This window comes from Pseudophryne corroboree, chromosome 10 (genome assembly GCF_028390025.1).
Source record: "Pseudophryne corroboree isolate aPseCor3 chromosome 10, aPseCor3.hap2, whole genome shotgun sequence".
Lineage (NCBI taxonomy): Eukaryota > Metazoa > Chordata > Amphibia > Anura > Myobatrachidae > Pseudophryne > Pseudophryne corroboree.
Genome location: NC_086453.1, coordinates 383,264,586 through 383,277,753, shown reverse-complemented (window position 1 = coordinate 383,277,753; position 13,168 = coordinate 383,264,586). Strand labels below are relative to the sequence as shown.

Sequence of the window (13,168 nt, the reverse complement as noted above, 5' to 3'; positions counted from 1 at the left end):
AGGTATGGTGAGGTGTAATGATGGGTACAGGTATGGTGAGGTGTAATGATGTGGGACAGGTATGGTGAGGTGTAATGATGGGGACAGGTATGGTGAGGTGTAATGATGGGGACAGGTATGGTGAGGTGTAATGATGTGGACAGGTATGGTGAGGTGTAATGATGTGGACAGGTATGGTGAGGTGTAATGATGTAGGACAAGTATGGTGAGGTGTAATGATGTGGTACAGGTATGGTGAGGTGTAATGATGGGGGACAGGTATGGTGAGGTGTAATGATGTGGGACAGGTATGGTGAGGTGTAATGATGGGGACAGGTATGTAGAGGTGTAATGATGTGGGACAGGTATGGTGAGGTGTAATGATGTGAGACAGGTATGGTGAGGTGTAATGATGTGGGACAGGTATGGTGAGGTGTAATGATGTGGGACAGGTATGGAGAGGTGTAATGATGGGGGACAGGTATGGTGAGGTGTAATGATGTGGGACAGGTATGGTGAGGTGTAATGATGGAGACAGGTATGGTGAGGTGTAATGATGTGGGACAGGTATGTAGAGGTGTAATGATGGGGACAGGTATGATGAGGTGTAATGATGTGGGACAGGTATGTAGAGGTGTAATGATGGGGACAGGTATGGTGAGGTGTAATGATGTGGGACAGGTATGTAGAGGTGTAATGATGTGGGACAGGTATGTAGAGGTGTAATGATGGGGACAGGTATGTAGAGGTGTAATGATGTGGGACAGGTATGTAGAGGTGTAATGATGTGGGACAGGTATGGTGAGGTGTAATGATGGGGACAGGTATGGTGAGGTGTAATGATGTGGGACAGGTATGTAGAGGTGTAATGATTGGGACAGGTATGTAGAGGTGTAATGATGTGGGACAGGTATGGTGAGGTGTAATGATGTGGGACAGGTATGTAGAGGTGTAATGATGGGGACAGGTATGGTGAGGTGTAATGATGTGGGACAGGTATGGTGAGGTGTAATGATTGGGACAGGTATGGTGAGGTGTAATGATGTGGGACAGGTATGGTGAGGTGTAATGATGGGGACAGGTATGGTGAGGTGTAATGATGTGGGACAGGTATGGTGAGGTGTAATGATTGGGACAGGTATGGTGAGGTGTAATGATGTGGGACAGGTATGGTGAGGTGTAATGATGTGGGACAGGTATGGTGAGGTGTAATGATGTGGGACAGGTATGTAGAGGTGTAATGATGTGGGACAGGTATGGTGAGGTGTAATATAGGGACAGGTATGGTGAGGTGTAATGATGGGTACAGGTATGGTGAGGTGTAATGATGTGGGACAGGTATGGTGAGGTGTAATGATGGGGACAGGTATGGTGAGGTGTAATGATGGGGACAGGTATGGTGAGGTGTAATGATGTGGACAGGTATGGTGAGGTGTAATGATGTGGACAGGTATGGTGAGGTGTAATGATGTAGGACAAGTATGGTGAGGTGTAATGATGTGGTACAGGTATGGTGAGGTGTAATGATGGGGGACAGGTATGGTGAGGTGTAATGATGTGGGACAGGTATGGTGAGGTGTAATGATGTGGGACAGGTATGGTGAGGTGTAATGATGGGGACAGGTATGGTGAGGTGTAATGATGTGGGACAGGTATGTAGAGGTGTAATGATGTGGGACAGGTATGATGAGGTGTAATGATGGGGACAGGTATGGTGAGGTGTAATGATGGGGGACAGGTATGGTGAGGTGTAATGATGGGGGACAGGTATGGTGAGGTGTAATGATGGGGGACAGGTATGGTGAGGTGTAATGATGTGGGACAGGTATGGTGAGGTGTAATGATGTGGGACAGGTATGGTGAGGTGTAATGATGTGGGACAGGTATGGTGAGGTGTAATGATGGGGGACAGGTATGTAGAGGTGTAATGATGGGGGACAGGTATGTAGAGGTGTAATGATGGGGGACAGGTATGTAGAGGTGTAATGTTGTGGGACAGGTATGGTGAGGTGTAATGATGTGGTACAGGTATGGTGAGGTGTAATGATGGGGGACAGAGGTATGGTGAGGTGTAATGATGGGGGACAGGTATGGTGAGGTGTAATGATGGGGACAGGTATGGTGAGATGTAATGATTTGGACAGGTATGGTGAGGTGTAATGATGGGGACAGGTATGGTGAGGTGTAATGATGTAGGACAAGTATGGTGAGGTGTAATGATGTGGTACAGGTATGGTGAGGTGTAATGATGTGGGACAGGTATGGTGAGGTGAAATGATGGGGGACAGGTATGTAGAGGTGTAATGATGGGGACAGGTATGGTGAGGTGTAATGATGGGGTACAGGTATGGTGAGGTGTAATGATGGGGACAGGTATGTAGAGGTGTAATGATGTGGGACAGGTATGGTGAGGTGTAATGATGGGGACAGGTATGGTGAGGTGTAATGATGTGGGACAGGTATGGTGAGGTGTAATGATGGGGACAGGTATGTAGAGGTGTAACGATGTGGGACAGGTATATAGAGGTGAAATGATGTGGGACAGGTATGCTGAGGTGTAATGATGTCGGACAGGTATGTAGAGGTGTAATGATGTGGGACAGGTATGTAGAGGTGTAATGATGTCGGACAGGTATGTAGAGGTGTAATGATGTGGGACAGGAATGGTGAGGTGTATTGATGTGGGACAGGTATGTACAGGTGTAATGATGTGGGACAGGTATGGTGAGGTGTAATGATGGGGACTGGTATGGTGAGGTGTAATGATGTGGGACAGGTATGTAGAGGTGTAATGATTGGGACAGGTATGTAGAGGTGTAATGATGTGGGACAGGTATGGTGAGGTGCAATGATGTGGGACAGGTATGTAGAGGTGTAATGATGGGGACAGGTATGGTGAGATGTAATGATGTGGGACAGGTATGGTGAGGTGTAATGATTGGGACAGGTATGGTGAGGTGTAATGATGGGGACAGGTATGGTGAGGTGTAATGATGTGGGACAGGTATGGTGAGGTGTAATGATTGGGACAGGTATGGTGAGGTGTAATGATGTGGGACAGGTATGGTGAGGTGTAATGATGTGGGACAGGTATGGTGAGGTGTAATGATGTGGGACAGGTATGTAGAGGTGTAATGATGTGGGACAGGTATGGTGAGGTGTAATATAGGGACAGGTATGGTGAGGTGTAATGATGGGTACAGGTATGGTGAGGTGTAATGATGTGGGACAGGTATGGTGAGGTGTAATGATGGGGACAGGTATGGTGAGGTGTAATGATGGGGACAGGTATGGTGAGGTGTAATGATGGGGGACAGGTATGGTGAGCTGTAATGATGTGGGACAGGTATGTAGAGGTGTAATGATGTGGGACAGGTATGGTGAGGTGTAATGATGTAGGACAGCTATGGTGAGGTGTAATGATGTGGGACAGGTATGTAGAGGTGTAATGATGGGGACAGGTATGGTGAGGTGTAATGATGGGGACAGGTATGGTGAGGTGTAATGATGGGGACAGGTATGGTGAGGTGTAATGATGTGGGACAGGTATGGTGAGGTGTAATGATGGGGACAGGTATGGTGAGGTGTAATGATGGGCGACAGGTATGGTGAGGTGTAATGATGTGGGACAGGTATGGTGAGGTGTAATGATGTGGGACAGGTATGGTGAGGTGTATTGATGTGGGACAGGTAAGTAGAGGTGTAATGATGTGGGACAGGTATGGTGAGGTGTAATATGTGGGACAGGTATGGTGAGGTGTAATGATGTAGGACAGGTATGTAGAGGTGTAATGATGTGGGACAGGTATGGTGAGGTGTAATGATGTGGGACAGGTATGGTGAGGTGTAATGATGTAGGACAGGTATGTAGAGGTGTAATGATGTGGGACAGGTATGGTGAGGTGTAATGATGTAGGACAGGTATGGTGATGTGTAATGATGTAGGACAGCTATGGTGAGGTGTAATGATGTGGGACAGGTATGTAGAGGTGTAATGAGAAGACAGGTATGGTGAGGTGTAATGATGTGGGACAGGTATGGTGAGGTGTAATGATGGGGACAGGTATGGTGAGGTGTAATGATGTGGGACAGGTATGTAGAGGTGTAATGATGTGGGACAGGTATGGTGAGATGTAATGATGGGGACAGGTATGGTGAGGTGTAATGATGTGGGACAGGTATGGTGAGGTGTAATGATGTGGGACAGGTATGGTGAGGTGTAATGATGTGGGACAGGTATGGTGAGGTGTAATGATGTAGGACAGGTATGTAGAGGTGTAATGATGTGGGACAGGTATGGTGACGTGTAATGACGTAGCACAGGTATGGTGATGTGTAATGATGGGGACAGGTATGGTGAGGTGTAATGATGTGGGACAGGTATGTAGAGGTGTAATGATGTGGGACAGGTATGCAGAGGTGTAATGATGTGGGACAGGTATGGTGAGGTGTAATGATGGGGACAGGTATGGTGAGGTGTAATGATGTGGGACAGGTATGTAGAGGTGTAATGATGGGGACAGGTATGATGAGGTGTAATGATGGGGACAGGTATGGTGAGGTGTAATGATGGGGACAGGTATGTAGAGGTGTAATGATGGGGACAGGTATGGTGAGGTGTAATGATGTGGGACAGGTATGTAGAGGTGTAATGATGGGGACAGGTATTTAGAGGTGTAATGATGTGGGACAGGTATGGTGAGGTGTAATGATGTGGGACAGGTATGTAGAGGTGTAATGATGGGGACAGGTATGGTGAGGTGTAATGATGGGGGACAGGTATGTAGAGGTGTAATGATGGGGACAGGTATGGTGAGGTGTAATGATGTGGGACAGGTATGTAGAGGTGTAATGATGGGGACAGGTATGATGAGGTGTAATGATGGGGACAGGTATGTAGAGGTGTAATGATGATTACAGGTATGTAGAGGTGTAATGATGTGGGACAGGTATGTAGAGGTGTAATGATGTGGGACAGGTATGTACAGGTGTAATGATGGGGACAGGTATGTTGAGGTGTAATGATGGGGGACAGGTACTGTATGTAGAGGTGCGGTATCGATGGGAAAAGGGATTCTGAACTTGTAATTTGCAAGGGTTTTGAGGTTTTTTATTTATAACTTTTTACACAATGTATACAATATACAGTTACACATCACTATACAGCAGAGACAGGTTAATCCTGCAATACTCTAAACTCTTCATTGTTTCATAACTTATAAAAGTTGCAGAAAGCAACCCAGTGACACACGTAGCTGCCTCCAATACTTGTGACCATGTGGATTACCTGTTTAATTATTTATAAATAGACTGTCTAATTAGGATACTAACACCAAAGAAACCAGCAACAATGGTTCCACAATTGACAATTGGAAGCTGGAAACATCCTTAATAAGACAGGGGAGTAGAGTAAACCGCTACAAAGTGTGTCAACTCCCTCTGAATCAGGGCCCTCATTCCGAGTTGTTCGCTCGCAAGGCGAATGTAGCAGAGTTACACACGCTAAGCCGCCGCCTACTGGGAGTGAATCTTAGCTTCTTAAAATTGCGACCGACGTACGCGCAATATTGCGATTACAAACGAGTTAGCAGTTTCTGAGTAGCTTCAGACTTACTCTGCCTGTGCGATCAGTTCAGTGCTTTTCGTTCCTGGCTGACGTCATAAACACACCCAGCGTTCGCCCAGGCACTCCCACCGTTTCTCCGGCCACTCCTGCGTTTTTTCCGGAAACGGTAGCGTTTCCAGCCACACGCCCCTAAAACGCCGTGCATCCGCCCAGTAACACCCATTTCCTGTCAATCACAATGCGAACGTCGGAGCGATGAAAATGCCGTGAGTAAACTTACTTTCATCATAGTAAAGTTACTTGGCGCAGTCGCAGTGCGAACATTGCGCATGCGCACTAAGAGAATTCTCAGTGCGATGCGATGAAAAACTCCGAGCGAACAACTCGGAATGAGGGCCCAGAAACAGTTACCAGCAATAGATACATGTGTCGAAATGTCTGTATGTGTATATGTATTGTGTATGTGAGTTAAACAGAGGTACCGATATTTTTTTATAAAGTAATGACAAAATATTTAAACAAATACTTTCTTGTGATCACAAGCATAATTTTAAAACTATTTTTATTTGTAAAAGTGTTTATAATTTGTGACAACAATAAAATAAATATATTTATAAATCTGCTTATAACAAAAAGTTTATTGGGTTCATACAAAGAAAAGCGCTGGAAATTTTCTTCTTTTTATAGTGCACAAACCGTTTAGGGGAAGGAGTACCCCTGACAACCGTATATTTCCAATAGCAGCTACTTTGTATCCAACACCTAGAAAGAGCTGAGCGCAGCTTGCCACCACCCAAACTTTGCTGTCTGATTGAATTGTGCAAGTATCATGGAAATATCCTGCAATATGAAGCAGTAATCACAGGCGCAGCGGCTAATAGACCCCCGTACAACGCACAGTGTGTTCCTAATGACATATATAGGTGGATACAATGTCCAATCATCATATTGTATGCTTCCTTCCCTGATATGACAGAACTGCACTAGTGCCTGTCATCAGTGACTTCCTTATACATTGTATTATAGCCATGGTAAGGACCAGGCCACACAAACCTTATGTTGCTGTGTTTTACATTGCAGGGATAGAACATCAAGGTCCGACACCATCGCAGTCTGTTATAATGTTATGCAAGTGTGCCCGGGCTGAGGTGAGGTGTTTCTTCCGGCAGCTAAGTGACTCCAATATATATACCCAGTCCTGATGTGACACGCAACATAATGGCAGCAACAAAGTGATGCATCCCCATTGTTTTATAACCACGCTGACAAAAAGCAGATTGCTGGCTACCTGAGCCCCGTAGTTAGCTGCTGCCGGAACACGTGTATGTGAGGGATAAGTGGTTTTATATATATATATATATATATATATATACAAACAGAAAGTTCAGCACTCACCATAGCAAGCTCACTTATCCTCACAACATCAATAAATAAATGATGGGGGTTTAGTTAGTGGATTGGCCAATGCATGGAAGCCTGCATACCGCTCGCCAAGGTGCCCCACCTTCATGCAGGTCCTACACTATCACAGAGTCTCCAAAATTAAAACCTGGCAACTGTATCACACATAATATACTGCACACATGCCCACTAGGTTTAATGTGTATCTGCATGGTCACAGGCCTTTTCATGCACCCCTGTGTAATCTCACTTGTTCTAAACCTGTGTCAGCTGCTCCTTAGTAATTTATCAGCCAGTGTCAGGTGACTAGTGTACCTTTAAAAGCCATAAGATGCATGGCAGATACACATTAAACCTAGTATATTATGTGTGATGTTGTGAGGATAAGTGAGCTTGCTATGGTGAGTGCTGAACTTTCTGTTTGTATATATTTGGGTTGGTGGCCATGGGCTGCATGCACCCCACCCTATGAGTGGTGAGTGCAGATATTGCACCCCGCTTCTGGGGTGGCGAGTTCTGTGGTTTTCTATATTTGTTTGTATATATATATATATGTGTGTATGTATATATATTATAATAAGATTTTACTCACCGGTAAATCTATTTCTCGTAGTCCGTAGTGGATGCTGGGGACTCCGTAAGGACCATGGGGAATAGACGGGCTCCGCAGGAGACTGGGCACTCTAAGAAAGATTTAGTACTACTGGTGTGCCCTGGCTCATCCCTCTATGCCCCTCCTCCAGACCTCAGTTAAGGAAACTGTGCCCAGAAGAGCTGACATTACAAGGAAAGGATTTTGGAATCCAGGGTAAGACTCATACCAGCCACACCAATTACACCGTATAACTTGTGATAAACTTACCCAGTCAACAGTATGAACAACAACAGAGCATCAAACAATGGATGCCAACATAACATAACCCTTTATTAAGCAATAACTATATACACGTATTGCAGAAAGTCCGCACTTGGGACGGGCGCCCAGCATCCACTACGGACTACGAGAAATAGATTTACCGGTGAGTAAAATCTTATTTTCTCTAACGTCCTAGTGGATGCTGGGGACTCCGTAAGGACCATGGAGATTATACCAAAGCTCCCAAACGGGCGGGAGAGTGCGGATGCCTCTGCAGCACCGAATGGGCAAACACAAGGTCCTCCTCAGCCAGGGTATCAAACTTGTAGAACTTAGCAAATGTGTTTGAACCCGACCAAGTAGCTGCTCGGCAAAGCTGTAATGCCGAGACCCCTCGGGCAGCCGCCCAAGAAGAGCCCACTTTCCTTGTGGAATGGGCTTTCACTGATTTTGGATGCGGCAATCCAGCCGCAGAATGAGCCTGCTGAATCGTGCTACAGATCCAGCGAGCAATGGTTTGCTTTGAAGCAGGAGCACCCAGCCTGTTGGATGCATACAGGATAAACAGCGAGTCAGTCTTCCTGACTCCAGCCGTCCTGGCTACATAGATCTTCAAAGCCCTGACTACATCAAGCAACTTGGAATCCTCCAAGTCACGAGTAGCCGCAGGCACCACAATAGGTTGGTTCAAATGAAAAGATGACACCACCTTCGGCAGAAATTGCGGACGAGTCAGTAATTCTGCCCTGTCCATATGGAAAACCAGATAGGGGCTTTTACATGACAAAGCCGCCAATTCTGACACACGCCTAGCCGAAGCTAAGGCCAATAGCATGACCACTTTCCACGTGAGATATTTTAACTCCACGGTCTTAAGTGGCTCAAACCAGTGAGATTTCAGGAAACTCAACACCACGTTAAGATCCCAAGGTGCCACTGGTGGCACAAAAGGGGGCTGAATATGCAGCACTCCCTTTACAAACGTTTGAACTTCAGGCAGAGAAGCCAGTTCCTTTTGAAAGAAAATGGATAGGGCCGAAATCTGGACCTTTATGGACCCCAACTTCAAGCCCATAGTCACTCCAGACTGTAGGAAGTGCAGGAACCGGCCCAGCTGGAATTCCTCTGTAGGGGCCTTCCTGGCCTCACACCAGGCCACATATTTTCGTCATATACGGTGATAGTGTTTTGCTGTCACGTCCTTCCTAGCCTTTATCAGCATAGGAATAACTTCATCCGGAATGCCTTTTTCCGCTAGGATCCTGCGTTCAACCGCCATGCCGTCAAACGCAGCCGCGGTAAGTCTTGGAACAGACAGGGCCCCTGTTGCAACAGGTCCTGTCTGAGAGGCAGAGGCCATGGGTCCTCTGTGAGCATTTCTTGCAGTTCCGGGTACCAAGTTCTTCTTGGCCAATCCGGAACAATGAGTATTGTTCTCACTCCTCTTTTTCTTACGATTCTCAGCACCTTGGGTATGAGAGGAAGAGGAGGAAATACATAGACCGACTGGAACACCCACGGTGTTACTAGTGCGTCCACAGCTATCGCCTGAGGGTCTCTTGACCTGGCGCAATACCTTTGTAGCTTTTTGTTGAGACGGGACGCCATCATGTCCACCTGTGGCAGTTCCCATCGATTTGTAATCTGAGTGAAGACTTCGTGATGAAGTCCCCACTCTCCCGGGTGGAGGTCGTGCCTGCTGAGGATGTCTGCTTCCCAGTTGTCCACTCCCGGAATAAACACTGCTGACAGTGCTTGCACGTGATTCTCCGCCCAACGAAGAATCCTGGTGGCTTCCGCCATCGCCACTCTGCTTCTTGTGCCGCCCTGGCGGTTTACATGAGCCACTGCGGTGATGTTGTCTGACTGAATCAGCACCGGTTGGTTGCGAAACAGAGGCTCCGCTTGACTCAGGGCGTTGTATATGGCCCTTAGTTCCAGGATATTTATGTGCAGACAAGCCTCCTGACTTGACCACAACCCTTGGAAGTTTCTTCCCTGAGTGACTGCCCCCCATCCTCGGAGGCTCGCATCCGTGGTCACCAGGACCCAGTCCTGTATGCCGAACCTGCGGCCCTCGAGAAGGTGAGCACTCTGCAGCCACCACAGAAGAGACACCCTGGCCCTTGGGGACAGGGTGATCAGCCGATGCATCTGAAGATGCGATCCGGACCACTTGTCCAACAGATCCCACTGAAAGATCCTCGCATGGAACCTGCCGAAGGGAATGGCTTCGTACGCTGCCACCATCTTTCCCAGGACTCGCGTGCAGTGATGCACCGACACCTGTTTCGGTTTTAAGAGGTCTCCGACTAGAGTCACGAGCTTTTGAGCCTTCTCCGCCGGGAGAAACACCTTCTTCTGGTCTGTGTCCAGAATCATGCCCAGAAAGGGCAGACGCGTCGTAGGAATCAGCTGCGACTTTGGGATATTCAGAATCCAGCCATGCTGCTGCAACACTTCCTGAGAGTGTGCTACGCTGATCAGCAACTGCTCTCTGGACCTCGCCTTTATGAGGAGATCGTCCAAGTATGGGATAACTGTGACTCCTTGCTTTCTCAGGATCACCATAATTTCCGCCATTACCTTGGTAAATATTCTCGGTGCCGTGGAGAGCCCAAACGGCAACGTCTGGAATTGGTAATGACAGTCCTGTACCACAAATCTGAGGTACTCCTGATGAGGTGGATAAATGGGGACATGCAAGTAAGCATCCTTGATGTCCAGAGACACCATAAAATCCCCCTCTTCCAGGCTTGCAATGACCGCTCTGAGCGATTCCATTTTGAACTTGAATCTTTTCAGATAAATGTTCAGGGACTTTAAATTCAATATGGGTCTGACCGAACCGTCCGGTTTCGGTACCACAAACATTGTGGAATAGTATCCCCTTCCCTGTTGAAGGAGGGGAACCTTTACCACCACCTGCTGGAGATATAACTTGTGAATTGCCGCTAACACTACTTCCCGTTCCATGGGGGAAGCTGGCAGTGCCGATTTGAGGTAACGGTGAGGGGGCATCACTTCGAATTTCAGCTTGTATCCCTGAGACACAATCTGTATAGCCCAGGAATCCACCTGTGAGCAAACCCACTGGTGGCTGAAATTTCGGAGACGCGCCCCCACCGCTCCTGGCTCCACCTGTGGAGCCCCAGCGTCATGCGGTGGATTTAGTAGAAGCCGGGGAGGACTTCTGTTCCTGGGAACTAGCTGTATGGTGCAGCTTCTTTCCTCTACCCCTGCCTCTGGCAAGAAAGGACGCACCTCTGACCTTCTTGCTTCTTTGTGATCGAAAGGACTGCATTTGGTAATACGGTGCTTTCTTAAGCTGTGAGGGAATATATGGCAAAAAATTTGACTTCCCAGCCGTAGCTGTGGAAACTAGGTCCGAGAGACCGTCCCCAAACAATTCCTCACCTTTGTAAGGTAAAACCCATGTGCTTCTTGGAGTCGGCATCACCTGTCCATTGCCGAGTCCACAGGACCCTTCTGGCAGAAATTGACATTGCATTTATTCTAGAGCCCAGTAGGCAAATGTCCCTCTGGGCATCCCTCATATATAGGACAGCGTCTTTTATATGCCCCAGGGTCAGTAAAATGGTATCCTTGTCTAAGGTATCCAGTTCCTCAGACAGATTATCTGTCCATGCTGCTACAGCACTACACATCCAGGCCGACGCAATTGCCGGCCTCAGTAGAATACCTGAATGTGTATAAACAGACTTCAGGATACTTTCCTGCTTCCTATCGGCAGGATCCTTTAGGGCGGCCGTATCCTGTGACGGCAGGGCCACCTTCTTAGATATGCGTGTCAGAGCTTTATCTACCCTAGGGGAGGATTCCCAGCGTAACCTGTCCGTTGGCGGGAAAGGGTATGCCATAAGTAACCTTTTGGAAATCAGCACTTTCCAATCGGGGGAATCCCAAGCTTTTTCACATAACTCATGTAACTCATGTGAAGGGGGAAAAGTCACCTCTTGCTTTTTCTCCCCATACATATAAACCCTCTTGTCAGGGACAGGGTTTACCTCTGATATGTGCAATACATCCTTCATTGCTATAATCATGTAGCGGATGGCTTTAGCCATTTTAGGCTGCAATTTTGCATCATCGTCATCGACACTGTGTCAACAATTTTGGATAGTGGGCGCTTCTGAGACCCTGACGGCCTCTGCGCTGTAGGATCAGGCATGGGCTGAGACCCCGACTGTCCCATTGCATCAGCTTTATCCAACCTTTTATGCAAGGAGTTTACATTATCATTTAACACCTTCCACATATCCATCCAATCAGGTGTCGGCGCCGTCGGCGGAGACACGTCATTCATCTGCACTTGCTCTGCCTCCACATAGCCCTCCTCGTCAAACATGTCGACACACGCGTACCGACACACCACACACACAGGGGATGCTCTATATGAGGACAGGACCCCCACAAGGCCTTTTGGAGAGACAGAGAGAGAGTATGCCAGCACACACCCCAGCGCTATATGACCCAGGAATCACACAGTAACTTAGTGTTTACCCAGTAGCTGCTGTATATATGATTAATGCGCTAAATTTATGTGCCCCCCTCTCTTTTTACCCTTTCTACCGTGAGTCTGCAGTGGAGAGCCTGGGGAGCTTCCTCTCAGCTGAGCTGTGGAGAGAAAATGGCGCTGGTGAGTGCTGAGGAAGAAGGCCCCGCCCCCTCAGCGGCGGGCTTCTGTCCCGCGATTTTGTGTAAAATTAATGGCGGGGGCTCATGCATATTACAGTGCCCAGCTGTATATATGCTGCTTTTGCCAGGAGGTAATCAATTGCTGCCCAGGGCGCCCCCCCCTGCGCCCTACACCCTACAGTGACCGGAGTGTGTGGGTTAGTGTGGGCGCAATGGCCCACAGCTGCAGTGCTGTGCGCTACCTCATATGAAGACAGGAGTCTTCTGCCGCCGATTTTGACGTCTTCTTCAACCCGCCGGCTTCTGTCTTCTGGCTCTGCGAGGGGGACGGCGGCGCGGCTCCGGGAACGGACGACCAAGGTTAGGTTCCTGTGTTCGATCCCTCTGGAGCTAATGGTGTCCAGTAGCCTAAGAAGCGCAACCTAGCCGCAGTTAGTAGGTTTGCTTCTCTCCCCTCAGTCCCACGTAGCAGAGAGTCTGTTGCCAGCAGAAGCTCTCTGAAAATAAAAAAACCTAACTAAAATACTTTCTTATTAGCAAGCTCAGTAGAGCTCACTAAAAGCACCCAGCTCTGTCCGGGCACAGATTCTAACTGAGGTCTGGAGGAGGGGCATAGAGGGAGGAGCCAGTGCACACCAGATCGTACTAAATCTTTCTTAGAGTGCCCAGTCTTCTGCGGAGCCCGTCTATTCCCCATGGTCCTTACG

The 13,168-nt window shown here is 47.9% G+C and overlaps 1 protein-coding gene across 5 annotated transcripts in view; it reads left to right on the top strand.

Annotated features, from left to right (window-relative positions):
• Positions 1-13,168, top strand: part of CASZ1 (castor zinc finger 1) — a 329,303-nt gene that overhangs the window by 168,497 nt on the left and 147,638 nt on the right. Inside the window, exon 1 of one of the 5 annotated variants that reach the window (XM_063943868.1) lies at positions 6,641-6,693. The exons of the other annotated variants lie outside the window; for them this stretch is intronic. The gene's annotated coding sequence lies outside the window, so the exon portion shown is untranslated. Of the gene's footprint in view, positions 1-6,640; positions 6,694-13,168 lie in introns of those variants that run through there. 5 annotated transcript variants of the gene reach the window in all.